A 25,248-nucleotide genomic window follows, 5' to 3' on the forward strand; every position below is an offset into this window, starting at 1 on the left:
GGGTTTTTACTGACTCCTGGGCAGTGACCAGTGTCTTGGCTGTATACTCAGGCAAGAGGGTAATAGCCACCTGGCTTATTAACGGGATGTCCATATGGGGCACAGCCCTGTGGAGAGGTGAAAGATGCCTTGAAGTAGAACAGGTTCACACCCATCAGGAAAACTCCCTTCCAGGCTCAGGAGGTGGCTGGAGTCACCAAGTGGATTTTTTTTGTGTGCTCCTGTGAGGCGGTCCCCTGGGTCCATAAAATGAGTGAACAAGGTGGTTCTGCAGCAGTGCAGAGATGGGCTGAATCTAGCCATGCCCCTCGGGCTCAAAATGCCAATAAGAACTGTTCTGTCGCTGGGTGCGGTGGCTCAAGCCTGTAGTTCCAGCATTTTGGGTGGCCAAGGCGGATGGATCACCTGAGGTTGGGAGTTCAAGACCAGCCTGACCAACATGGAGAAACCCCATCTCTACTAAAAATACAAAATTTCCAGGGCGTGGTGGTGCATGACTATAATCCCAGCTGAGGCAGGAGAATTCCTTGTACCCAGGAGGCGGAGGTTGCCGTGAGCCGAGATGACGCCACTGGACTCCGACCTGGGCAGCAAGAGTGGAACAACATCTCAAAAAAAAAAAAGAACTGTTCTGTCTGCCAGCAAGAGAAACAGCGACTGCGCATGGCTGCGAGGCACATTCCCTGGTGGGAAAGCTCTTAACATAACTGGCAAGTGAGATGGATGCTGGCAGCCCTGGGGGGCTGCATCTAGATCTTGACAGGAATAGACACTGTCTCTGGACTGGGCTTTGTTTGTGTGGTAGAAGATGCAAACACTCAGAGTGCCCTTAAAAAAAAAGAAAAAAGGCCAGGCACGGTGGCTCATGCCTGTAATCCCAGCACTTTGGGAGGCTGAGGCGGACAGATCACCTGAGGTCAGGAGTTCAAGACCAGCCTGGTAAACATGGTGACACCCCATCACTACAAAAATACAGAAAAATTAGCCAATCCCAGCTACTTGGGAGAATGAGGCGGTAGAATCACCTGAACCCTGGAGGCGGAGTTTGCAGTGAGCCAAGATCGTGTCATTGCACTCCAGCCTGGGAGACAGAGGGAGACTCTGTCTCAAAAAAACAAAAAACAAAAAAAAAAAAAAAAGGAAAAGAACAGAAAGAAAAGGGGAAAAATAAAAAACAGAACAAGAGATACTGCATGAATCTTGATGGCCAACGTCATTGCTTCAGAAAAAGGAGCACTCTGTACAGCCCATAATGTCCAACAATGGGCAGAGAGGCATCCTCTTCAGAGTCATAATTTGGCACAGAAATGGAACAGGCAATTCAAATCCTGGTTGTCTAAAACGGCGGAGGTGAGAGCAGAAGGGCTGGTGATAGAGTCTGGATCTGTATCTCCATGCAATTGTGTGTTGTATTGTAATCCCCAGTGTTGGAGCTGGGGCGTGGTGGGAGGCAATTGGATCATGGGGGCAGGTTTCCAATGGATGGTTTAGCAGCATTCTCTTTGGTATTGTATTCACGATAGTGAGTGAGTTCTCATGACATCTGGTCGTTTAAAAGTGTGTGGGGCCAGGCGTGGTGGCTCAGGCCTGTAATCTCAGCACTTTGAAACGCTGAGGTGGGTGGATCAACTGAGGTCAGGAGTTCAAGACCAGCCTGGCCTACATGGCAAAACCCCGTCTCTAATAAAAATACAAAAAGTAGCCAGCATGGTTGTGGGCACCTGTAATCCCAGCTACTTGGGAGGCTGAGGCAGGAAAATCACTTGAGCTCAGGAGGCAGAGGTTGCAGTGAGCCAAGATCACACCATTGCACTCCAGCTTGGAAGACAAAGGAAGACTCTGTCTCAAAAAAAAAAAAAAAAGTGCACAGCGCGTCCACTGGTCATTCTCTCTGGCTCCTGCTCCTGCCATGTCAGAGAACTGCTCCTCCTTCATCTTCTGCCATGATTGGAAGCTTCCTGAGGCCTCACCAGAAGCAGAAGCTGCTATGCTTCCCGTACAGTCTGCAGAAGAGTGAGCCAATTCAACCTCTTTCCTTATAAATTACGCAATCCCATTGCTTCTCAGGCTTTTGGCTAAGATCCAGCATAAATTACCCAGTCTCAGAGATTTCTTTATAGCAATGCAACAATGAACTAATACAGCTGGCTTGCAGGCTTTGTGAGTGTGCACTCATACTTAGCATGAGTGGTCTAAAGGAGTGGCCTTCCAGATTTTTCTCCATTTTTTTGGTTGATCTGGGGAAGGGGGGGTGGGGAGGATGCTGACATGACCATGCAATATTTTTTGTTTTTTTCCCAAGATGGAGTCTTGCTTTGTCACCCAGGCTGCAGTGCAGTGGCACAATCTCAGCTCACTGCAACCTCTGCCTCCTGGGTTCAAGCCATTCTGTCTCAGCCTCCCGAGTAGCTGGGATTATAGGCGCATGCCACCAGGCCCAGCTAATGTTTGTATTTTTAGTAGAGATAGGGTTTCACCATGTTGGCCAGGTTGGTCTCAAACTCCAGATCTCATGATCCACCCGCCTCAGCCTCCCAAAGTGCTGGGATTACAGGTGTGAACCACCGCATCCAGCCCAATGAACTGTTCTTGAATGAATGACACAGTGAAGAAGACTACCAGAACTAGAGCACATCAAAGGTGAATAAGTGAGTAGTAGCTTCTGGTTAATCCTCATCAGCAACCAACATAACCCAGGGCTTATAGATTTCTCTATGTAATATGCTACACACACGTCTACGGAAAGAGAGAGAGACAGAAGCACATCCGTCAACCAATTTTCAAAAGTTACTCTAAATGTGCTGTGTTGATCTTGTATTAAAATCTTTAGATTACACTACTATTTTATTTCAAACAGGACTGGTAGAAACTTCTTCATGCCTTTCCAACCAAAGGCCTTCAATCCTACAAAAATGATCACCTTGTTCTTTGACCAAGTACCAACCTTAGAAAGTTATGCAGCGAACTCCATCTGACTTAGATTAGTTGAAAAGTAACTGGATCAATCCCCCTTTACCCCAAGCATCTAAACGGAACAATTTTCTTTTCTTCGGGATGCAGCATAATCCTCAAACTGCAGAGCCACTTGGCGATGAAGCCAGGATCGCAGTGCATTTGATAACTTAATGCAACTTTTTACTAGCACTTAAAACTCAGATATGAAATCTGTACTTGATCTTTTCTGCTTGGAATTGGCCAGATTAGTTGTTCTGCCCCGGCATACAACAAAATGCTCTCAGAAACACTCAGGGTCGCTAACCAATCAGAAGGACCAACAGAGCACGACACACGGACAGGAGGGAGAAGGGCACCGCCTTCCACCCCACCTGTTTAGACAGCCTTTCAACTCTGCCCACTTTGAGGATGTGTAGTATGATCCAAGTAAGCATGATACCTACCTTAACTTCAAGGTAGAAATTAAGGCTTGAGGGCACTTATTTGGTGCCTTATTCAGTTAATTGGAAGATTATATGGTAATTTCACTGCTCATAATCATTAAAGCTTTTTTTCACTTTAGGGATGATAATGACATTTGGAGAGTAGCACAATAAACCTCAGACATCTCTTTTGAAGATGATTGGATTTAGGAGCAGGACAGGTTTGCTGTACACTCGACAGGGCATGCTTTGTTCCCCAAAGCAGCAAAAAAGCCAGAGCCTGGAAATTTCTAAAACTTGAAGCAGATGTAAGCGGCAAAGCCAAAAAGCTGTGCCTAGAGAACAGGTCGGGTGACCGGCTGTATCTATTCCGGCCTCCCCATTGGCTCGGTGGAGGATTTCAGACAGGTCTCTCAGTTTCCCCTTCTTTGATTTCACCTTGGAATGAGGGGAAGTCACAGCATTTCTTCCTTTGTATTTCACAGAAACAGAGGAAGCTGGATTGGCAGTCAGCAAATGTAAAGAAATACGGGCGCCCACATGGTGATTATGCTGGCCTGGCCTCAAGCTTCATATTCATCCTTAATTGATTCCCTGGCACACTCGCCAGTGACCTGGCTCCGCTTCACCGAATGGCCCCAAGGGCCCTCACTGTCTTAATTCTCCTGTGGACCCTTCATTCACTCCCCCTCATCCTTCCTTTGCTGACGGTGGTTGCTTCGGACTGCCCCAATCTTTTATTTCTTTTCTTTTTTTTTGAGATGTAGTCTTGCTCCGTTGCCCAGGCTGGAGTGCTGTGGCTAGATCTCAGCTCACTGCAACCTCCACCTCCCCAGTTCAAGCGATTCTCCTGCCTTGGCCTCCCAAATAGCTGGTATTACAGGCATGTGCCACCACGCCTGGCTAAATTTTTTTGCCTTTTTAGTAGAGATGGAGTTTCAGCATTTTGGCCAGGCTTGTCCCTAACTCCCAACCTCAAATGATCCACTTGCCTTGGCCTCCCAAAGTGCTGGGATTACAGGCACGAGCTTCCGAGCCTGGCCTCAATCTTATGCTTACTGTTCTTAATCTGTTGCCTCATTTTATAGCCACAGCTCAGGTGACAGCTGAGGGATTACATTCGTCTGTCTCTGAGCCTCTAAGACTTCCATTTTCTTCACCACCCTCCAGGAATCCCTTTTTCTAGCTCTTGGTTGCTGGCTATCTCCTGGACGGTGAAGTTGAAAATCTGACCTCCAGTTCATTGGTGCATCTACAATCAATCCTCGTTACCTGCAGATTCTGTAGCTGCAAATTCACCTACTTGATAATGTTTCTTTATAGCCCCTAAATCAATCCCAGCGGGGCTTTCCTGGATGTGCGCCGCGTGCTGAAGAGGTTGAATGGCTGATATGCACCGTCTCAGCAGAGCTCCATCGAGGAACCTCTGCCTTTTGGTTTCCGCTCTTATACCATAAATAAATGCCCTTTCCTTGGTCGTTTTGCGGTTTTTTTGAGACAGAGTCTCACTCTGTCACCCAGCTGGAGTGCGGTGGCATGATTGCAACCTCTGCCTCTCAGGTTCAAGTGATTCTCCTGCCTCAGCCTCCCGTGTAGCTGGGACTACAGGCATGTGCCACCTCACACAGCTAATTTTTGTCCTTTAGTAGAGATGGGGTTTCGCCATATTGGCCAGGCTGGTCTCAAACCGCTGACCTCAGGTGATCCACCTGTCCTGGCCTCCCAAAGTGCTGGTACTACAGGTGTGAGCCACCATATCCAGCCAGGGTTCTCCTAAATGTAATGGAAAGAGGAGAATTGGAATGGCAGAGAGAGAGAGAGAACTAGGACCCGCATGAATGAATCAAGTTGAGCTGGAGAGAAACTGTATTCATGGGAAAGTTAAGGCTCTGAGTTTGGAGGCTAAGCAACGTGGGGGTGAGCAAAGCCATGGGAAGGAAAGCAGGGCTTCAAAAAACAGCTGCTCCTTCTTGATAGACGCAGGGAGGAAACAGGAAAGACAGGGGGCCGTGCGGTGTTACTTGTAGCACTTGAATAGCTTGGGTCTTAGAGTCCCAAGGCCTCCAGCTAGTGATCCACAGATGCCATTAGAGGGCAAAAGCGCTGCCGCTCCCTCATTTGCCACCAAGACCCGGTACGGCCCTGGCCTTAAGGACAAGTTAGTCAATTGCTTATTGTACATCACGGGATGAACGCTGGGAGAGAGGAAACGCAGAGTGTGTAGGGAGAGGGCAAAAACGGCTACATCTGACCCACCCCAGAGATGAGGAAGGCTTCCAAGTGGGAGGTGATGCCAGGAGGTAACCAGGTGGAAATCTCCCTCAAGTAGCAGGGACAGGTGTGCAAAGGCTCAGAGGGAGCTTCTCCAGGATCAGCAGAGCTCGATTGTAGGGTGTGAAGCTGTCACAGAGGCTGGAGGACTAAGCAGTGCCTTGCTAAGAAGCCTGCATTTTAACCTGAAGGGACATGGGAGCTACTTCAGGCTGGTAGGCAGGGGGGTGATGCTGGTTGGATTGCAATGCAGAGAAACCCTTTGTTGGCCTGCGTCTGATGGACTGGAGAGACCCTTGAAGAAATCAGGGTACAGGCAGTCCTCGGGAGGAGAAATGAGGAAGATGCCAACTGAGACCACAGCAGTGGGGAAGAGCATGAGAGGGATGGAAATTGAGACAAATTCATGGGTGTTTGGCCTGTGCAGTCACACAGGGCCCCATGCTGAGAGGGACCCCGAGCTTGGCTTAATGCTCTGCTGTTACTGTCTTAAAATTCCTGCTCATTTTATGTTTGAATCTATGTTTTGTTTTGTTTTGTTTTGAGAAAGAGTCTCACTCTGTCACCCAGGCTGAAATGCAGTGGTGCCATCTCGGCTCACTGCGACCTCCACCTCCCAGGCTCAAGTGATTCTCCTGCCTCAGCCTCCCAAGTAGCTGGGACTACAGCCACCCACCACCACGCCCAGCTAATTTTTGTATTTTTAGTAGAGAGTGGGTTTTGCCATATTGGCCAGGCTGGTCTTGAACTCCTGACCTCAAGTGATCTGCCCACCTCAGCCTCCCAAAGTGCTGGGATTACAGGTGTGAGCCTCTGCACCCAGTCTGAATCATGTTTTATCAGTGAAATCCAACGGGGCAATAGAACATGTGCATGGGCAGACGAGACACCAACAATAAGAGTTACCCCCGTCCCTTGCCACCACACTCCCCACGGCGTGTCTGCCGTGCCCTGAGCATAGAATCTTGGGGGGTCCGCAGTGCATGGGAGCCCAGCAAGGCTCCAAGTGAGAATAAGGGCAACCTACTATGTCCACAACGGAGTCTGCGAGAGACGCTGATAGCACCAAGAGGTCGCGGTTTCTCTTATTATAGAATCAGAATAGAAAACCAAGTCAATGGCATTCTAAGAAACAGGAACAAACAAGGAACCCTCTCCCAGCCTTTTCTACTCATCTGATTCCCTGTGGTAGCCAACCACTTCCACTGGAAATGATGACATAGGAGAGGCAAAGATAGCAGGGTCATAGTTATTTTTCCTTTCAATTCTTCCTTACACATCAGTAAGCCAAAGGTAGAGAGTGGTGGTAGATTGTATAGGTGTGAAAAAGTGAAATAAAAACAGCTGAATGGCAGGTGTGGTGGCTCATGTCTGTAATCCCAGCATTTTGGGATGCTGAGGCGGGTGGATCACAAGGTCAGGAGTTTGAGACCAGCCTGGCCAACATAGCGAAACCCCATCTCTATTAAAAATACAAAAATTAGGCGGGTATGGTGGCGGGTTCCTGTAATCCCAGCTGCTCAGGAGGCTGAAGGTAGGAGAATGGCCTGAACCTGGGAGGCAGAGGTTGCAGTGAGCTGAGATCTCACCACTGCACTCTAGCCTGGGCAAGAGAGCAAGACTCTGTCTCAGGGAAAACAAACAAACAAACAAACAAACAGAAACAGCTGAATTAGTTGCCTGCAATGTCTCACTCTTTCTGTGAGGCAAAAAAAACCCCACATGCAAAGTACAAATTATGTCATTTCTGTAATTCCACATTTGAGTCCAATGTTCCTGTTGAAATCTGGCATTGCACAATGTAAAGAGGAACAGTATAATCCATGCTAGTTATTTAAAATGTTAATTTTTTTTACTTAGAAGGACATTAAATAACAATTGAAAGCATCATGATAAATTGAGACGCAGAGACCACACAAGAAAGAAAATGCTTTCTATGTTAATATTTCAGCAGTGCTTTTCCTCGGATTTTTGAATAAGGGGGCCCATGTTTTCATCTTGCACTGGACCTTGCAAATTCTGCAGCTGGTCCTGACTGCCAAGAGAGGGATTTAGCCATAAAATCAGCAGGGGTTTGTCGTGGGGATGTGGGGTACATGAACAGAGAGGGTTTAGGCATGGCTGCAGGGTTTTAAGCTGGTGGTACTGTTGGCTGGGAAATCTAGGCAATCCAGCACTGAAGGACAGGCTTTGTGAATCTGTTGTGGATGGGCTGAGCCTGCAGTGGCCATGGGGCATCCTGTCTGGGAGGAGGGCGAGCAGCAATTCATCAGCACAGGTGGTGACTGAGGCTCAGGAGGGGCTACTGAGGCAGGAACTGTGGGCATGGATGCTGGGGAATGCAGACATTTAGGAGATGGGACAACAGCTGGGTATGGTGGCTCACACCTGTAATCCCAGCTACTCAGGAGGCTGAGACAGGAGGATAGCTCGAGGCCAGGAGTTCAAGATCAGCCTGTACAACATAGCGAGACCCCATTTCCCCCCCACCAAAAAAAATCATAAAAAGTAAAAATACAAAAAAGAGATGGGACAATAAAGAAGGCCTCATAAAGGAGATGGAGAGGAAGGGGACAGGAGAAAAGGGGAGAGGGAAGGTGACAGCCAGAAGCAGGCATGAGAGGTTCCCTAGAGTGGGGTTTTATTATCTCAAGTGACCATGAGCAAATTACTGAACTTCTGTGTGCTGCAGACATCATGGATAAAACGAAGATAAAATGAAGACAATAACAAGAGCATTTATGGGCGGGGTGGTTGTGGTGAAGATGAAATGAAGAGTTTATATGGGAAGGGCTCAGAATTCTGCTGTATTAAATGCCTCGGGCTGCTGTAACAAGGTACCACAAGCTGGGTGGCTTAGAACTACAGAAATGCATCGTCTCACGCCTGCAGGCCAGAAGGCTGAGATGAAGGCGTTCTCAGGGCCATGCTCCCTCTGAAGATACTAGGGAAGGATCTCCCTCCCAGCTTCTGCCAGCTCCTTAGCTTGTGGAAGCAGAAGTCCAGTCTTCACGTGGCCTTCTCCCTGTGTGCATCTGTGTCCAAAATTTCCCCTTTCCATATCTATATCTATATCTATATCTTTATCTATATCTATATCTTTATCTATATCTACACACACATACACATATATGTAGTGTGTGTATATATATAGATATATATAATTTTATTTATTTATTTATTTATTTATTTATTTATTTATTTATTTACTTATTTTGAGACAGAATCCTGCTCTGTCACCTGGGCTGGAGTGCAGTGGTGCAATCTTGGCTCACTGCCACTTTCGCCTCCTGGGTTCAAGCAATTATCCTCCCTCAGCCTCCCGAGTAGCTGGGATTACAGGTGCCCACCACTATGCCCAGGTAATTTTTTTGGATTTTTATTGGAGACAGGTTTCAGCATGTTGGCCAGGCTGGTCTTGAACTCCTGACCTCAAGTGATCCACCTGCCTCGGCCTCCCAAACTGCTCAGATTACAGGCGTGAGCCACCACGCCTGGCCTATTTATTATTTTTTAAAGATGGGGGTCTTGCTGTGTTGGCCAGGTTGGTCTTGAACCTTGGCCTCAAGTGATCCTCCCGCCTCAGCCTCCAAAAGTGCTAGGATTACAGGCATGAGCCACTGTGCCCGGCCTATTTTATTTATTATCTTTTTAATAGAGATGGGAATCTCCCTATGTTGGCCAGGGTGGTCTTGAACCTTGGTCTCAAGTGATCCTCTTGCCTCAGCCTCCCAAAGTGCTAGGATTACAGCCATGAGCCACTGCACCTGGCCAATTTCCCCTTTCCATAAGGACATCCATTATACTGGATAAAGCCCACTCTATCAACCTCATTTGAACTTGACTACCTTTGTAATGACTGTCTCCAAATATGTCACATTTTGAGGTACTTGGGGTCACGACTCCAAGAAGTCTTTTGTGGGAGAGGGGATGCAATTCAACCCACAACAGTGCCCTGCTCTGTTAAATGTTCACCTTTGTGAAAAAGATGACCTCCACGAGTTGTTTTCTTCAAAGGTATGAGGAAGAGAACAGTGAGGGACAACGTGAGGGTGGGGAACCTAAATTTGTTGTGGCCACAATCTCCGCAACAACCCGATGTTTCTCCCGCAGCACTCAGCAGCCCAGGTGAAGGTAAATACAAGAAGGAGAGGGAACAATGATGAGGGAGTGACACGCGCCAAAGACAACCATAGGCAAAAATACTAATGGCAGCAAGGCAGATGGGGAACACTGTTCATTGCTCTACCTGCCTCACTTTTGTTCAGGGGCCACCAGGAGGCCTGAGGTCCCAGGTGGACAGAAATCACCAAGATCCCCTCTTGGCCCCAACCAACATACGCACAGGAGGCAAACCAACTTTTGATCATTTATTAAAACAAATAAGAGGTTAATCTCTGGGTAAAAAGGCCTTGTTTGCCAGCAGCTCAGGGGATGCCTTCAAGCTGACAGGCGCTAGTGTGCTTTGAAGTAGGAAGCATCACATGGGTTCTGGAGATAAGCAATAGATAAACAACGGGAGTTACCAGAAGTGTCAAGTCAGGCATCACCTTAACAGAAATTATTCCTGGAGCTAATGTGGAAGTCATTAGTCCCAAGAGAAAAGACAGAGGTGGGCATGGTGGCTCATGCCTGTCATCTCAACAGTTTAGGAGGCCGAGGCGGGAGGATCCCTTGAAGCCAAGAGTTCAAGATCAGCCTGGGCAACAAAGTGATACCTCGTCTCTACAAAAACTAAACTAAATAAAATAAATTAGCCAGGTGCAGTGGTGCACAGCTACTTAGTCCCAGTTACTCAGGAGGCTAAGGCAGGAGGATTGCTTGAGCCCAGGAGGTCAAGGCTGCAGTGACCTATGATCATATCACTGCACTCCAGCCTGGGCAACAGAGCAAGCCCCTGTCTCTAAAAATAAGAGAAGACAGATGAAGCAAAGTGGGCCAAAACTAAAAAAAGGGAATTGTTCCGTTTTAGATGAAGGATTGCAAAACAAAATTTTCAAGAGCAGCAATGAAAGACCTGTCTACCACAGTGTAGCCCTCAGCTAAACCACAAGTGGGCAGACTCTGACTCTCCCACGCCCCTCTCGCTCACCCCAAACCCCTTCTAGATAGAATGTTCTCCTTCCTCTTCATCCTAATGCCAGGAGCAACTTTGGTGGTACGTTCCCCACAACTGTCCCGTTTGCCAAAGCTCCAGGTTCTAGAGCCTTCCTTCCTTTCTTCTCTTCTGCTTTAAGGCGTGCTTACCCTGAGTTCAAGACCCTTATAGCCTTGTTAGATAAATGGCTACCTAAGATGATCGGTTAATCAGAGCGAGTATGGCTGATGATGGCTTCTGCAATATAATGCAATGAACCTGCGCCCACCTTCACTGAACGATCAACATTCACTTTGGTGTAATGGGGTAAACCATGAGCATATCCTTCCTGATGTGATATACAGAGAACATGACACCATTGCTGTGATACTCCCACCCCAAATGCATAAGAGTATCACCGCCAAGAAACATCAGCCAAATGCAAAGTAAGGAACATCTATCAGATAACCGTCTCGTGTTCTTCAAGAATGCCAATACCATGAAAGATAAAGTGAGGAGCTGTTCCAGGCTAAAAGGGACCTACAGAGACACAACAACTGAAAATAATGCATGATCTGTGCTTATCTTTTGCTCCAATATACATCACTGGATTAACAGGCGAAATCTGAATGAGGTCCATACATTAGAAAACCGTATTGTAGCAGGGTTAGTTTCCTGATTTTGATCATTGCCTTGGTTATATAAGAGAAAGTCCTTGTTATTAAGGAATACACAGGAATATTTAGGGGTAAAGGATAACTCATCTGCCACTTAGAAAATAATAAATTAAATGGGGTAAAATGGTAGCACTGGGGAATCTCAGCGAAGGGTATAAAGGATGTCTTTGTACTATTCTTGCAACGCTTCTGTGTCTGCAAAAATAATAATAAATATTACATATTTAATAACTAAATGAATGAAAAAGTGTGCAATGTTTCTGCAGTCGTCAACCTTGGCGATGCAATAGGATCATCCCAGAAGCTCTGCATGAATATCAGTGCCCAGGCCCCAACCCAGAGATTCATAGTCAGTTAGCTGGGGGTGAAACTCCACACATCGGCATGTGTGAAACAAACCCCAAGGTCATTCTAGTGTGAATCCAGAATAATAAGCCGCCAGCTTAGCCTTTAGTGTCATTGGGTGACAGGAAAGTTCTAGGCTGGGGACCTTCTGAGCCCCCCATGTCTGCTTGTTTTGAGATCTGATCTTGGGGGCAGCATGGTGACTCAAAACAAGAGCACAGTTGTGGGTCCAGTCTTGGTCCTTCCAATAATAAGATGGGAGACGTTGGGTCCGCTCCCTTGCCTGTGCCAAGCCTGGGTTTTCTCAGCTGTGGAATGAGGTTAACCAGGAAGTGCCTCAGAGGCCAATGTGCATTCAAGGAAGAAGATGCCCAGCTCAGTAACTGATATGGTGTGGCTGTGTCCCCGCCCAAATCTCTAATTGTAGTTCCCATAATCACCACATGTTGTGGGAGGGACCTAGTGGGAGGTAACTGAATCATGGAGTGGGTCTTTCCATTCCAATGTCATTATTCATGACATTGAATAAGTCTCACAAGATCTAATTTTTTTTTTCTTTTTTTGAGACCGAGTCGCACTCTATTGCCCAGGCTGGAGTGCAGTGGCATGATCTCAGCTCATTGCAACCTCCACCTCCTGGATTTAAGCAATTTTCGTGCCTCAGCCTCCTGAGAATCTAGGACAACAGGCATGAGCCATCACGCCTGGCTAATTTTTGTATTTTTATTAGAGATGGGGTTTCAACATGTTGGCCAGGCTGGTCTCAAACTCCTGATCTCAGGTGATCCACCCACCTTGGCTTCCCAAAGTGCTGTGATTAGAGGTGTGAGTCACTGTGCCCTGCCTGATCCAATGGTTTTATAAAGGGGAGCTCCCCTGCACAAGTCTCTTGCCTGCTGCCATCTAAGATGTGACTTTGCTCCTCCTCCACCTTGTACCATAATCATGAGGCCTCCCCAGTCATGTGGATGTGTGAGTCCATTAAACCTCTTTTTCTTTATCAATTACCCAGTCTCAGGTATGTCTTTATTAGCAGAGTGAGAATGGACTAATAGAGTAACCCTTACATCCCTGGACCCCAAAATGGAGTTGCCACAGGATGGCAGTCTGAAATCCTTGTGATGTCCAGCTGGCAGAAAGGAATTTGGATGAGTAGGGCTGGCCAACTTCTGGTATTGCTGGTGGGTCCTGTCATTGTGTGGGTGACTCCTTGCACCCCGGCCCTTCATAGGACTAAATTCTGGGAGGGTTCTTGGGAAAGTGGCCAGAGAAGGCAAGAGGACACCAATCTTCTTCCAGGCAGTAGGAAGGCAAGCTGGAGAGGCCAAGCTCCCAAGTAAACTGAGGCACCTCCACTGGCCCCTTTGTGAGTCATGCTTGACCTGGGTTTTATGGCAAGAATGTGCCCTCACCAAACGGTGCGAAATAAGGCCCCAGGCTCCACATCTGATCCCAGGTGCCCCCCTCTGCCCTGCCCTAGACTCACCTAAAGCTGTACTGCCCAGAGTCATGGCCTCAGGCCACACGTGGCTACTGGGCACTTGAGATGTGGCCGTCTCAACTGAGATATGCTGTTAGTGTAAAATATACACTAGTGTAAAATATACACTGTTAGTGTAAAATATACACTAGAACATAAAATATCTCATTAAGAATTTTTCAGTATTCATTAATGTTGAAATAATAATATTTTGAATATATTGGTTAAATAAAGTTTACTAGGAGAATTCATTTCACCCCTTTTACTTTTTCTAATGTGGTGACTAAATTATTTAATATTACACATGTGGATTACATTATATTTCTATTGGACAGCTCTGTTCTGAAGTGTGCACGTTGTCCTTTTGTGGCTTATTTCCCTGATAATTTTATTAAAATTAAATTGAGGGGCCAGGTGCAGTGACTCACACCTCTAATCTCAGCACTTTGGGAGGCTGAGGCAGATGTATCACCTGAGGTCAGGAGTTCGAGACCAGCCTGGCCAACATGGTGAAACCCTGTCTCTACTTAAAGATACAAAAATTATGTGCCACATTTTCTTAATCCAGTCTATCATTGTTGGACATTTGGATGGGTTCCAAGTCTTTGCTATTGTGAATAATGCGGCAATAAACATACGTGTGCATGTGTCTTTATAGCAGCATGATTTATAGTCCTTTGGGTATATACCCAGTAATGGGATGGCTGGGTCGAATGGAATTTCTAGTTCTAGATCCCTGAGGAATCGCCACACTGACTTCCACAAGGGTTGAACTAGTTTACAGTCCCACCAACAGTGTAAAAGTGTTCCTATTTCTCCACATCCTCTCCAGCACCTGTTGTTTCCTGACTTTTTAATAATTGCCATTCTAACTGGTGTGAGATGGTATCTCATTGTGGTTTTGATTTGCATTTCTCTGATGGCCAGTGATGGTGAGCATTTTTTCATGTGTTTTTTGGCTGCATAAATAAGAAAATGTGGCACATATACACCATGGAATACTATGCAGCCATAAAAAATGATGAGTTCATGTCCTTTGTAGGGACATGGATGAAATTGGAAATCATCATTCTCAGTAAACTATCGCAAGAACAAAAAACCAAACACCACATATTCTCACTCATAGGTGGGAATTGAACAATGAGAACACATGGACACAGGAAGGGGAACATCACACTTCGGGGACTGTTGTGGGGTGGGGGGAGGGGGGAGGGATAGCATTGGGAGATATACCTAATGCTAGATGACGAGTTGGTGGGTGCAGCGCACCAGCATGGCACATGTATACATATGTAACTTACCTGCACATTGCGCACATGTACCATAAAACCTAAAGTATAATAATAATAATAATAATAATAATAATAAAAGAAAAAAAAAGATACAAAAATTAGCTGGGCGCAGGGGTGCGTGACTATAATCCCAGTTATGCGGGAGGCTGAAGTAGGAGAATCGCTTGAATCCTGGAGGCAGAAGTAGCAGTGAGCCGAGATCACGCCACTGCACTCCAGCCTGGGGGACAAGAGCGAAAATCCATCTCTAAATAAATAAATAAATAAATAAATAAATAGAAAAATTAAATTGAGGGCCGGGCACGGTGGCTCATGACTGTAATCTCAGCACTTTGGGAGGCCGAGGCAGGAGGATGACATGAGGTCAGGAGTTCGAGACCAGCCTGGCCAACATGGTGAAATCCCATCTCTACTAACAATACAAAAATTAGCTGGACTTTGTGGTGGGTGCCTGAAATCCCAGCTACTCCGGAGGCTGAGGCAGGAGAATCACTTGAACCCGGGAGGCGAAGTTGTGGTGAGCTGAGATTGCACCAAGGTGCTCCAGCCTGGGCGACAGAGTGAGACCCTGTCTCAAAAAATAAATAAAGAAATAAAAATAAATTGAGGAAGGATTGAGCATGCAAAATAGAATCAGCCTTTGACCCTGAATACCCTGCAGTGAGAATTCCCCTGTGGTTCTCAGGCTTCTGTAATTCCAGCAAATACACTCTTCCTTCAGGTTCACTAAAATGCAGATATCGTGAGATAATGCTCATTTCTCACAGCTTGCTTGAATAATAATAATGATCATGATAGTAATTTACAACTTAATAGTCAACACTGCCTTTTTAACCCAGTCTGTGAGACTGAATCGTAAACGTGACATTCTTTGAAGTAAAGCTCTCAATTAATGTACCAGACTGCATAAACTCTAATAACTTACCTTTCCACGGAAAGAGAATATGTGGGTATTCTCTTTGAAGACAAATGGTGGAGAGTAGACTCCCATCAAAGACCCTCTGGCAGTAATGAGTTGCATTCCAGAAGGTTCCAGAAGTTTCTGTGGAAGGCTGTAGTTTGGGATGTGTTCTCAGGTGTCTAACTGCTTTCTAAGTATGAAGACTCCTGGTTCGTGCTTTAGCTACACCCACAGGAGCAACAGACTAAGACATTCCTCCACACAATAACAGACCCAGGCAGTGCAGAGCCACGTGGGTCTTATCTGTTCTGTTGTCCACAGTCTGGTTTTATCTTAGACCCAGCCTTGTGCAATCCATGTTGTGTATTGGCACTCTAATTAAGTTTCCTATTTGTAAAAAGCCCCTTTCATTCGGTGATTCCTCAGGGCTTTAGGGGAACTTTCTGGAAACCAGGAAGAAGGAAATAAAGGTTGTTTTGCTGAGGATGGGTGACGTTGGGCACGGGACCCAAATGAGTGGTTTGAGCAGAAAGTAGCCTCCACGCTGGACTAATGCTTGGCAACATTATGGGAAAATTTGGGGAAGCCGGGAGAGGAGGGGGCAGAGTTTCTTTCCCAGCCAGCCAAGGGATCCCGGCAGTTTTGGTCCTAGGATGTCTCTCTGTGCATTCCCAAGTGATTGCAAGGCTTCTTCTTGTCATCGTGTCTGAGACTTGGATTCCCCAAGCGTCCTTCTTTTCCTGGAGCCTCTGAGTCCTCTATTCCTGAGGCCTTTCTTCAGCCCTCCCAATAGCCCCGCCATGATTTCATTGCAGGGCTGTGACCATCTATGACAAGCCGGCATCTTTCTTTAAAGAGGCACCTCTGGACCTGCAGCACCGGCTCTTCATGAAGCTGGGCAGCACGCACTCTCGGTTCAGGGCCCGGTAGGCCTCCCATCCTCAGCTGCCTTCTCTCCTGCTCCCCACTGCCCTGGCCTGTGCCCTTCTCACTGCAGACCTGGGAACCCACTCATCCAGGGGTTGGCAAACTAAGGCTACAGGCCAGTCTCCTGCTTTTGTAAATCAAGCTTCTTTGGGACACAACACACTCATTGCCTTCTGAGTTGTCTCCAGCCGCCTTTGAGCTACAATAGCAGAATCGCATTTTGCAACAGAGAACCTGTGGCCCGCAAAGCCTGAAGTATTTACTCTCCAGCCAGTGGGTTCCCAGGCCTGTGGCAGGATCTGTGGACCTGTGTGTCCCCTGGGGTGTCTCATGGGGCTAAGGAGGGGACCTTTGTGCAGGTCCACACACCCTGAGGTGTGCACCTGGGTAAGCTGGGGTGGTGTGGGAGGGCATCCCTGCACCCTCATCTTGAGTCTAGGGGATAAGACAGTAAGTCCCGTGGAGAAAAGGAATGAGTCAGTCTTGTTTGCTGTTGTAACCTTAGCACCCAGCAACAATATTAGAGAAAGCAAGCCCAGGCCTCGGATGGCAGGGGTGGCCTGGTGCTGCTGATGTGGCCGGGCACCCCAACCGTTGGGAGCCTGCAGGCCTCGCCACGGCAGGAGATGCCCGTTCTGGGTCATGGGCCTGCTCTGTGGCCTCTCACAGGCTTTTTTTCTGCTCTTTCGGCTCAGAACCTGAGGACCCAGCCACGGAGCGATCAGCCTTCACGGAGCGGGATGCTGGGAGCGGGCTGGTGACATGTCTCCGTGAGCGGCCAGCCCTGCTGGTCAGCAGCACGAGCTAGACAGGTCTGCACGACCCCTGGAGTACTTGGGGTTGGTGTGACGGCACCTGGCCAACCTGTGTTCTCCTCACCCCCGCCAGTCCTGCATACCCCCACCCCGCCACGGTCTCAATGAGAAGGGGAGGGCGTGTGAGCTGGAAGAGGGGTGTCCAGAAACAGGCCCCTGACATTCAATTCTCTTCTCATAGAGGACGAAGACTTCTCCATCCTGCTGGCAGCTTTAGAAAGTAGGTGTGCGGCTGTGGTGAGGAGCTCTGGGCTTGTCGGGGGCCACTGAGCTGTGAGCTGCTTGTCTGGCCTGCAGCATGTTCCTGTCCCAGGACACCGGGTGTGGTGGAGGTGGGCCGCCTTGAATCCCCAGTTGGGGAGTGACCGGGCCCTGACGCTGAAATGCCCCCTTCAGGAGAGTATCTCACAGAGGCTGGTGGCCTGCCCGCCAGAGCAGTGCTCTTTCTCCACCTGACCAGGTGACTCTGGCTATCGTTTATTTAAAAACATTTTTCTGAATGGGCATGGTGGCTCACAGCTGTAATCGTAGAACTCTGGGAGGCTGAGGCAGGCAGATCACCAGAGGTCAGGGGTTCGAGACCAACCTGGCCAACATGGCGAAACCTGTCTTTACCAAAAATACAAAAATTAGCTAGGTATGGTTGTGGGTGCCTGTAATCCCAGCTACTTGGGAAGCTGATGCATGAGAATTACTTGAACCCGGGAGGCAGAGTTTGCAGTGAGATGAGATCGTGCCATTGCATTCCAGCCTGGGTGACAGAGTGAGTCTGTCAGAAAAAAAAAAAAAAAAAGTCTATCAGAAATTCCATGTAGAATTGTTTCTTTTTTTAAACACAGAATTTGAGCAACTGACTCTTGATGGACACAACCTTCCTTCTCTCGTCTGTGTGATAACAGGTACCGCCTGGGACCCTCGGTGTCTGTTTGGTTAGGGGATGGTGGAGGGGGAGAGGCACGCAGCCTTTACCCTGTGCTTCACATGATCTTGTCTCCTTAATCCTCACTGCAGCTCTCCACCATAGGGTCTTATACTGCTTGATGTGGGGGGAACCTGAGGCTCAGATGGTTTCACAGCAGGGCAGGGAGCCCAGATTTGAATCTGTAGATACCAAGCTTTCTACTTTTTCAGTAGTTTCTAAGCATGTTTTTGTTGTTGTGGTTACGTCATTGTTGTCTTTTTTTTTTTTTTTTTTTTTTTGAGACAAAGTCTCTGTCGCCCAGGCTGGGGTGCAGTGGTGCGATCTCAGCTCACTGTAACCTCCACCTCTCACATTCAAGCAATTATCGTGCCTCAGCCTCCCAAGTAGCTGGGACTACAGGTGCCCACCACACGCAGCTAATTTTTGTATTTTTAGAAGAAACAGGGTTTCACCATGTTGGCTAGGCTGGTATTGAACTCCTGACCTCAGGTGATCCACCCGCCTTGGCCTCCGAATATGCTCGAATTATAGGCATGAACCACTGTGCCCAGCTATGTCATTGGTGCCTTAACCGAGCGCCTCTTTCAATTTTTCAAACGGAAGAGCCCCTGTCCCACAGTTACTGCTGCTGAGCCCTTCCAAGGTGACTCAGTGAGGAGGGAGAAAAGAGGAAGCGGTATGGGAAGAGGTGGGGTCTGGGCCAGCTGCTGGTCCTGCTCTCCTCCCTCCTTTGGCCTCTAGGCTCCGAGGAGTGGTTTGGAACCCGCACCATGTGCTCTGTGGGCTGTGCCAGGACAGGGGGAGTGCCCGTGTCCCCTGTGCACAACATAGACCAAAGGCTGGGTCCACCCAGTGGGCGGTCGGGTGCCAGGCCAGTGCTTACCCCGCCATATTTGCAGCCCGAGACCAGCTGGCTGCAGGTGCAGAGCTGTGCGTCAGGGGTCAGGGGTCAGGGGTCAGGGTGCACACACTGCTGCAGGTCTCATCTCTGTTTTTGCTGCGGATGGCTTAAAAAACATTCCCTAGATTCCCCCCTCTCATGCAGATTTTTGTATATTCTGATGTCTTTTTCTAAGTCTTAGAAAATGAAAGCGCTGGAGCTGTCAGAGATGCTGACACCCACCTACAGTGCTGACTCGATGGTTTTGTTCTTTGAACAGGGGTGTTTTTAAAGGGTATAAGCACACCTGTGGTTCTTCTCTCAGGTCTTCCGGAGAGATTCAGGAGGCAGGGTCATGAGTCCCAGGGACTCTGGGATTCTTACCTTCTGCAAAATATCCCGCAGCAGCTCAGAATCTGATGAGTCTCTGAACTTTGCTTCTAAGCTCTGTGTGGAGGGAAAGAGAGAAATCTCAAGGGCGCATTCACAGGAACATGAAACACGCAATAGAATGTGTGGGCAAAGCCCTATGTGATCCCTCCCTGGGGACGTGGAGTCAGTTGGCAGTGGAAGCCACAGCAGCTGAAAGCCTGACCTTCAGATGTCGCAGGGTGCACCTGGATGAGTGACAGGAAGAAGGCTAGAAGACTGACTCTTGGCCGCATTAGTCCTGGCTACTTAGCGGCCACCCGGGTCATGGGCCAGCTCCCTGGTTGCACTGGTCAGCCAGGAATTACCAGGGCAGCCATGGCACCAAGGTTTGATGGGCTTGCCATCTGAGTTTAAGTGGAAATGCAGAATGTGCCCGTACCAGCCTGGGTTACATTGTCCTCTTACAGGGGCCTCAAGCCCAGCAGCGAGCTTTGGCTCCCGAGTTAGGCAGACTGTCTCGGCTGGTATGTGACACAGTGCAAGGCACTTCATTGCTTCAGAGCTCCTTCCATGCCGTAAAAGGCCTACAAGACCTGGTCCTAATCCCTCTCTCTGGCCTGTTCTCCCTCACCCCTGGCCCACCCTGCTCACTCCACTCCAGCCACACTGGCTGCCTTGCTGTTGTTCCTCAACCACAGCTGGCTTGTTTCCACCACAGGGCCTTTGCATATCCTGTTCCCCAAGCCCTTGCCATGGCTGGCTGCTTCACCACTCTGGCCCCAGTTCAAATGCCACCTCTTTGGGGAAGGCTTCCCTGATTCCCCGACTTTGGTGACTCTTCTCCCCAGTTGCTCCATTCACCATTTCCCTGTTTTCTTGGCTTTAAAGCCACTCTTATCTGGTCTTTTCTTGTTCATTCATTTATTTGTTTATTCTCTGGCTCTCCCATGCAAGCAGAGCCTCATCTGTCTTGGGTACTGCTTGCCTGGCTCACGGAAGGCATTTATGAAACATTTTGAGACTGAATAAAAACAGTAGCTAACACCGACATGCATTTACCCTGAGCCAGGCACTGATCCACAGGCTTTTGTACTCAACCCTGACAACAACCCTAAGAGATAGTTATCATTATATCCTCCATTTTATTAATAAGAAAACAATAGCAGAGAGAGATGCAGTCACTTGCCTAAGGTCACACAGGGCCAGGGGTTGGGCCAGGATTCGAACCAGGCAGGCTGTCTCCTGGGTCTACTGCACCCTAATCAAACAATCCCTCTGGTGAAATGTGAGTGATAATAATAGTACCCATCTCGTGGGTGCTGAGGGTGAGCCCAAGTTAGCATTCAGCGTGGGCATGTGAACAATTATAGTCAATATTGAATGGAGACCTATGATGATTTTATGAAGGTTTCTATTTTGGGTTAAAAATGCACAAATTTCTCCTGACCAGAAATGATCTCTGAGTGCTAAATATTTTATGTCAATGGAATAACGCAAATGATTAAGCAACACCCCATAAAATGGGGCAGACCCAGGGAGGAATATATATCCAAACTGACTCATCCCAGTGAGCTCACCCCACATGAATTACAAATGGGGCTGAGTGCATTAAGCCCCTCTGCTGGCAGAAGGGAGGCTGCTGCCTGCCATGCGCCTGTGCTGAGAATGGCAGGTCCCCAGGGAGACGAGAGGCCACCTCCTTCTCTGTCTCTTCCATCACAGGCGTGAGAGCCTCAGCGCATGAGCCCATTCTGTGTAGTGCTCGACATACAGATGAGAACACTGAGGCACGAGGGACATCCTGTGACCTGGTCACCGCGCTCAGGAGGACGTGGTTACCCGCGGTCCTGAGGGCGCTGACTTTTTAGAATGGGCGAAGGCAGCTGTCTCCCAGTGACCAGAACGATTACTGCCTTTAAAAAGTCGTGAAAATGATCGTGAACTGTACCCCACACCGAGAGCGCCTCTGCCCCCCAAGACGGCGGAGACGCCCCCAGCTTCCACCGCCAGCTCGCGGGGCAAGAGGGGTGCGAGCGACTCTGGCCAGGCCCCAGGGATGGGGACCGGGTGGCGAGGCCCTGACCGACGGGAACCCAGGAACTCACGTGGCGGGGGCGCCCGGGGCTTCAGCACGAAGACCCATCCCGTCTGCCCCTGGACTCCCGCGAGCCCCGCGGGCCTCTCCGCTCGCCCCGCCGCCCACCTGCCAGGGGAAGGAGCGCAGTGCGCGCGCCGCCAGGAAGCGGCGCTCGAAACTCTGCAGCAAGAGTTCGGTCCCCGCGTTCTCCTCGGGCGCCATGACGTAGGCGGGACCACAGGGTTTTCGGGAGACCGGGCGGAAGCCGGGCCTGGACTGAAGAGGGGCGGGCGCAGGGCAGTGCGCGAGGGCAGAGAGTGGGCGGGGCCCGGGGGTAGGGTCAGGAGGAGCGTCCTGGGGGCGGACTCTAGGGCGCGGCCAGGATGAGCGTTATGAGGGCGGGGCCTGGGGTTGGGCCAGGATGAGCGTCATGAGGGCGAGGCCTGGGGTAGGGCCAGGATAAGCGTCGTTGGGGAGGGTCCTGGGGAGAGTCCCGGTTGGCGGGTCCTGGGGCGGGTCCAGGATAAGGCGATCCTGGAAGCGGAGCTTCGGAAGCGTCCAGGTTGGTGGCGTCCTGGAGGCGGGGCCTTGCGTGGTGGCAGGATGAGTCCTGGAGGCGGGCATTAGGGCGGGGATAAACGCCATTGGGTTCAGGAGGCGGGACTCGGAGCAGAGCCCAGGAGACAGGTCTTAGGGCGGGGCTAAGGCCAGACCCAGAGAAGGGCTCAGAAGGCGGGGCCGGGGCGGGGCGTTGACTATGTCGTAGACATGGCCAGGCGCTGCTCGGACTCTGGGAGGCGGAGCTTAGTACACGCCGTCGTGGGGAGGGTCCCAGCGTCTGGGAGGCGTGGCCGAGTCGGGGCTGCGGGCTGCGCTCAGGAGGCGGGCCCTGGGAGGCGGAGCTTAGGGAGGGGCCGGTGTCGGGAGGGACCCAGGGACTCGGAGGCCGGTCGGGGCTGAGCTCAGGGGCCGAGACGGAGCTGGGTTTGGGGCGGGGCCGAGATGGAGCGAGGGGTCCAGGATGTGGGAAACGGGAAGGGGTTTGAGGAGGGGATCGGAGTGTGGCTCAAGTTCGGGACGCGTTACCTGCGGAGGGTTTGTGGCGGGCCCAGGAGCGACGCCACGGTCTGCCGACGCGGGGCCAGGGGCGGGCCCCAGGATCCGGAGCTTCGGGCGGGGCCGAGTCCGGGTTTGGGGCCCGGGAGGCAGGTCCGGTTAGGGCTAGGGTCCCTGGGATTGTCGGGTCAGGCCTTGGGCCAACTTAGGCACTCTCGCAGTTCCTCCGCCTTCAGGAAGGTGTTTTTGGCAGGGGCCTTACGGGTGCGCGCTTCGGTCCTGGAGGCCTTAACCTAGCCTCCTCTCCATCAGCGCCACCCGTCTGGGGCCCAACAGGAGGGAGCTTTCCCTCTGTCTCCCAGCCTTTGGACTGTCACCAAACAAGCCATTCGTTCACCAAATACTTATTAAGCGCCTAGCATGTGCCTGACAAGGGAGATGTAACGGTGAGAAAAACTAGGTGTGGTCCAGGCCCTCCAGGGGCTCAGGGGCTCGTGGAAGAAGTGGACATTGAAGTACTTATCACACAAATGGGTATAAAAGTACAATAGCGGTATCTGCCACGAAGGCGAGCAGACAGCTAGCGGGGCTTCCAGGAGGAGTTTTGATCTTGCAGGGACAGGAAGGAGTTAGCTCCTGTAGGGTGGGATTGGGGGTGGTGGTGATACAGACGTGGGGACAGAGTGGAAAACAAAAATATAATTATTTTAGTTCAAAGTTATTGTGTCTTGAGTTGAAAGGCAGGGCAGTTAGCAACACAGTTCAGATTTCAGTACTGCCCCTGAAATCTGAACTGTGTTCAAAGTCTAAAACGTTTACCTTAGCAAATGCCTCAGAAAACTCCATTTGGAAGAGTCCCGAGAGCTAATTTGTTAAGTATACTTGCAGAAGGTAGATGAGGAGACAGGTTAAATCTTATTATCCCTTTCAGATGAGAGGCACTTGAGCCCTGCTCAGCTGTGAGAATAAGAGAGGGGCATTAATTCTAATTGAATACACTTGTTCTCTCATAGCTGTTGTTCCCCACCAGAACCAAATGAGCGCAAGATCTGAGAAAAAAAAGGGGTTCATCTTTTATTCCCCCAAACACTTTCATTTAAATCGAGAGGGTGGGATGTGGTTCTTGCTGTGTTTTTAGACAGAATCAACGGTTTCTGGGTCTGAGATGTTGCATACACCCTCTCAGTCCCCGTATCCTGAGATGGAGTCGCCTGAGAATCCACAGCAAGTCCTAACCAGGGATGGGTCTGGGTGATTAAGGAAGGTTGGCTTCAGAACTGGGCCAGGGACCCTGCTTTGCTTTTGCTGTTTTGATCACCTCTCTGCCTGCAGGAGACAAGGAAAACCAATGGGAACAGGTTAGTTATAAATCCTGGGCTTATTTTATTAACTCACATAATAGCTATTAATTGCCTTTCCTCCAAGCAGCAAAAGGGCATATATGGTCAATGCTATAATAAGTAACACTGTATTATGTTATACTAAAATATTAATAAATCTAGGTTGGTTCAGTCTTTCCTGAGTCCATAGATTGGAAGCAGATTGAGGAAGGACCCTAGCGGACCACAGAGTTGAGCCATGCACACAGAAGAAATCTTTTTTTCTTTCTTTTTTTTTTTTTTTTGAGACGGAGTTTTGCTCTCTTGTTGCCCATGCTGGAGAGCAACGGCGCGATCTTGGCTCACTGCAACCTCCATCTCCCAGGTTCAAGCGATTCTCCTGCCTCAGCCTCCCGAGTAGCTGGGATTACAGGCATGAGCCACCATGCCGGGCCATTTTTGTATCTTTAGCAGAGACAGGGTTTGAACACGTTGGCCAGGCTGGTCTCAAATTCCTGACCTCAGGTGATCTACTCACCTTTGCCTCCCAAAGTGCTGGGATTACAGGTGTGAGCCACCGCGCCTGGCCAGAAGAAATCTTTATCTTGGTGCGCGGGCTCTGATGAGGGACAAATGTCATCTATCTTGGATCTGAATCTGGAAGGATCAAGGCACTGAAGGGATTTTTTTTTGTTTCAGACAGTCTCCCTCTGTTGCCAGGCTGGAGTGCAGTGACACGATCTCGGCTCACTGCAACCTCTGCCTCCCGGGCTCAAGCTATTCTCCTGCCTCAGCCTCCTGAGTAGCTGGGACTACAGTCATGCGTCACCATGCCCAGCTAATTTTGGTATTTTTACTAGAGACAGGGTTTCACCATGTTGGCCAGGATTGTCTCAGTCTCTTGACCTCATGATCCACCTGCCTTGGCCTCCCAAAGCGCTGGGATTACAGGTGTGAGCCACCATCCCCGGACTCACTGAAGGGATTTTTTTTAATGTCACGGGGCTCTCACAGGTGCGGTGTGTTCGGACGCAAGTGAAGATTAGGACTGATGCTTACAACCAAACGTAAAATTCCAGGTGGTGTTGCTATGGGGAGCAGCATTAGGACAATCTGAGTGGTTTCAGTTGCAAGAGTGTGTGTGTACATGCAAGAACTACAGTCAAGATTCAACTTCTGGCTTTGAGGGTCTCTTTAATAACAGCAATAACAACCTAAGGCAGTTTAACAGTATGGAATGGTTGCCTTTTAGAAGTTAAGCTATGGGCATGGAAGTTCAATCAGTACATTGAAGTTTTTCCTTTATCTCTCCTATGGTTAATGGTTTGTGCAGAAAAGGACCAATTGATTTCTTTCTAAAACGTTGCTTCAGGGTGTAGAGACCTTTATAGGTCATGTTTCAACTTACAGAAAATTTTATAGTTCAAATATAAATTACGTTCAGTGTGGACTTTGTAATA

General features: G+C 49.2%; 2 pseudogenes; one reads left to right on the forward strand and one right to left on the reverse strand.

Annotated features, from left to right (window-relative positions):
* Positions 1-21,612, reverse strand: part of LOC100432013 (olfactory receptor 7E24-like) — a 322,665-nt pseudogene extending 301,053 nt beyond the window's left edge.
* A 234-nt stretch (positions 21,613-21,846) lies between these two features.
* Positions 21,847-25,248, forward strand: part of LOC134760420 (small ribosomal subunit protein eS24-like) — a 105,808-nt pseudogene continuing 102,406 nt past the window's right edge.

The sequence above is a fragment of the Pongo abelii genome, chromosome 18 (assembly GCF_028885655.2).
Source record: "Pongo abelii isolate AG06213 chromosome 18, NHGRI_mPonAbe1-v2.0_pri, whole genome shotgun sequence".
NCBI lineage: Eukaryota > Metazoa > Chordata > Mammalia > Primates > Hominidae > Pongo > Pongo abelii.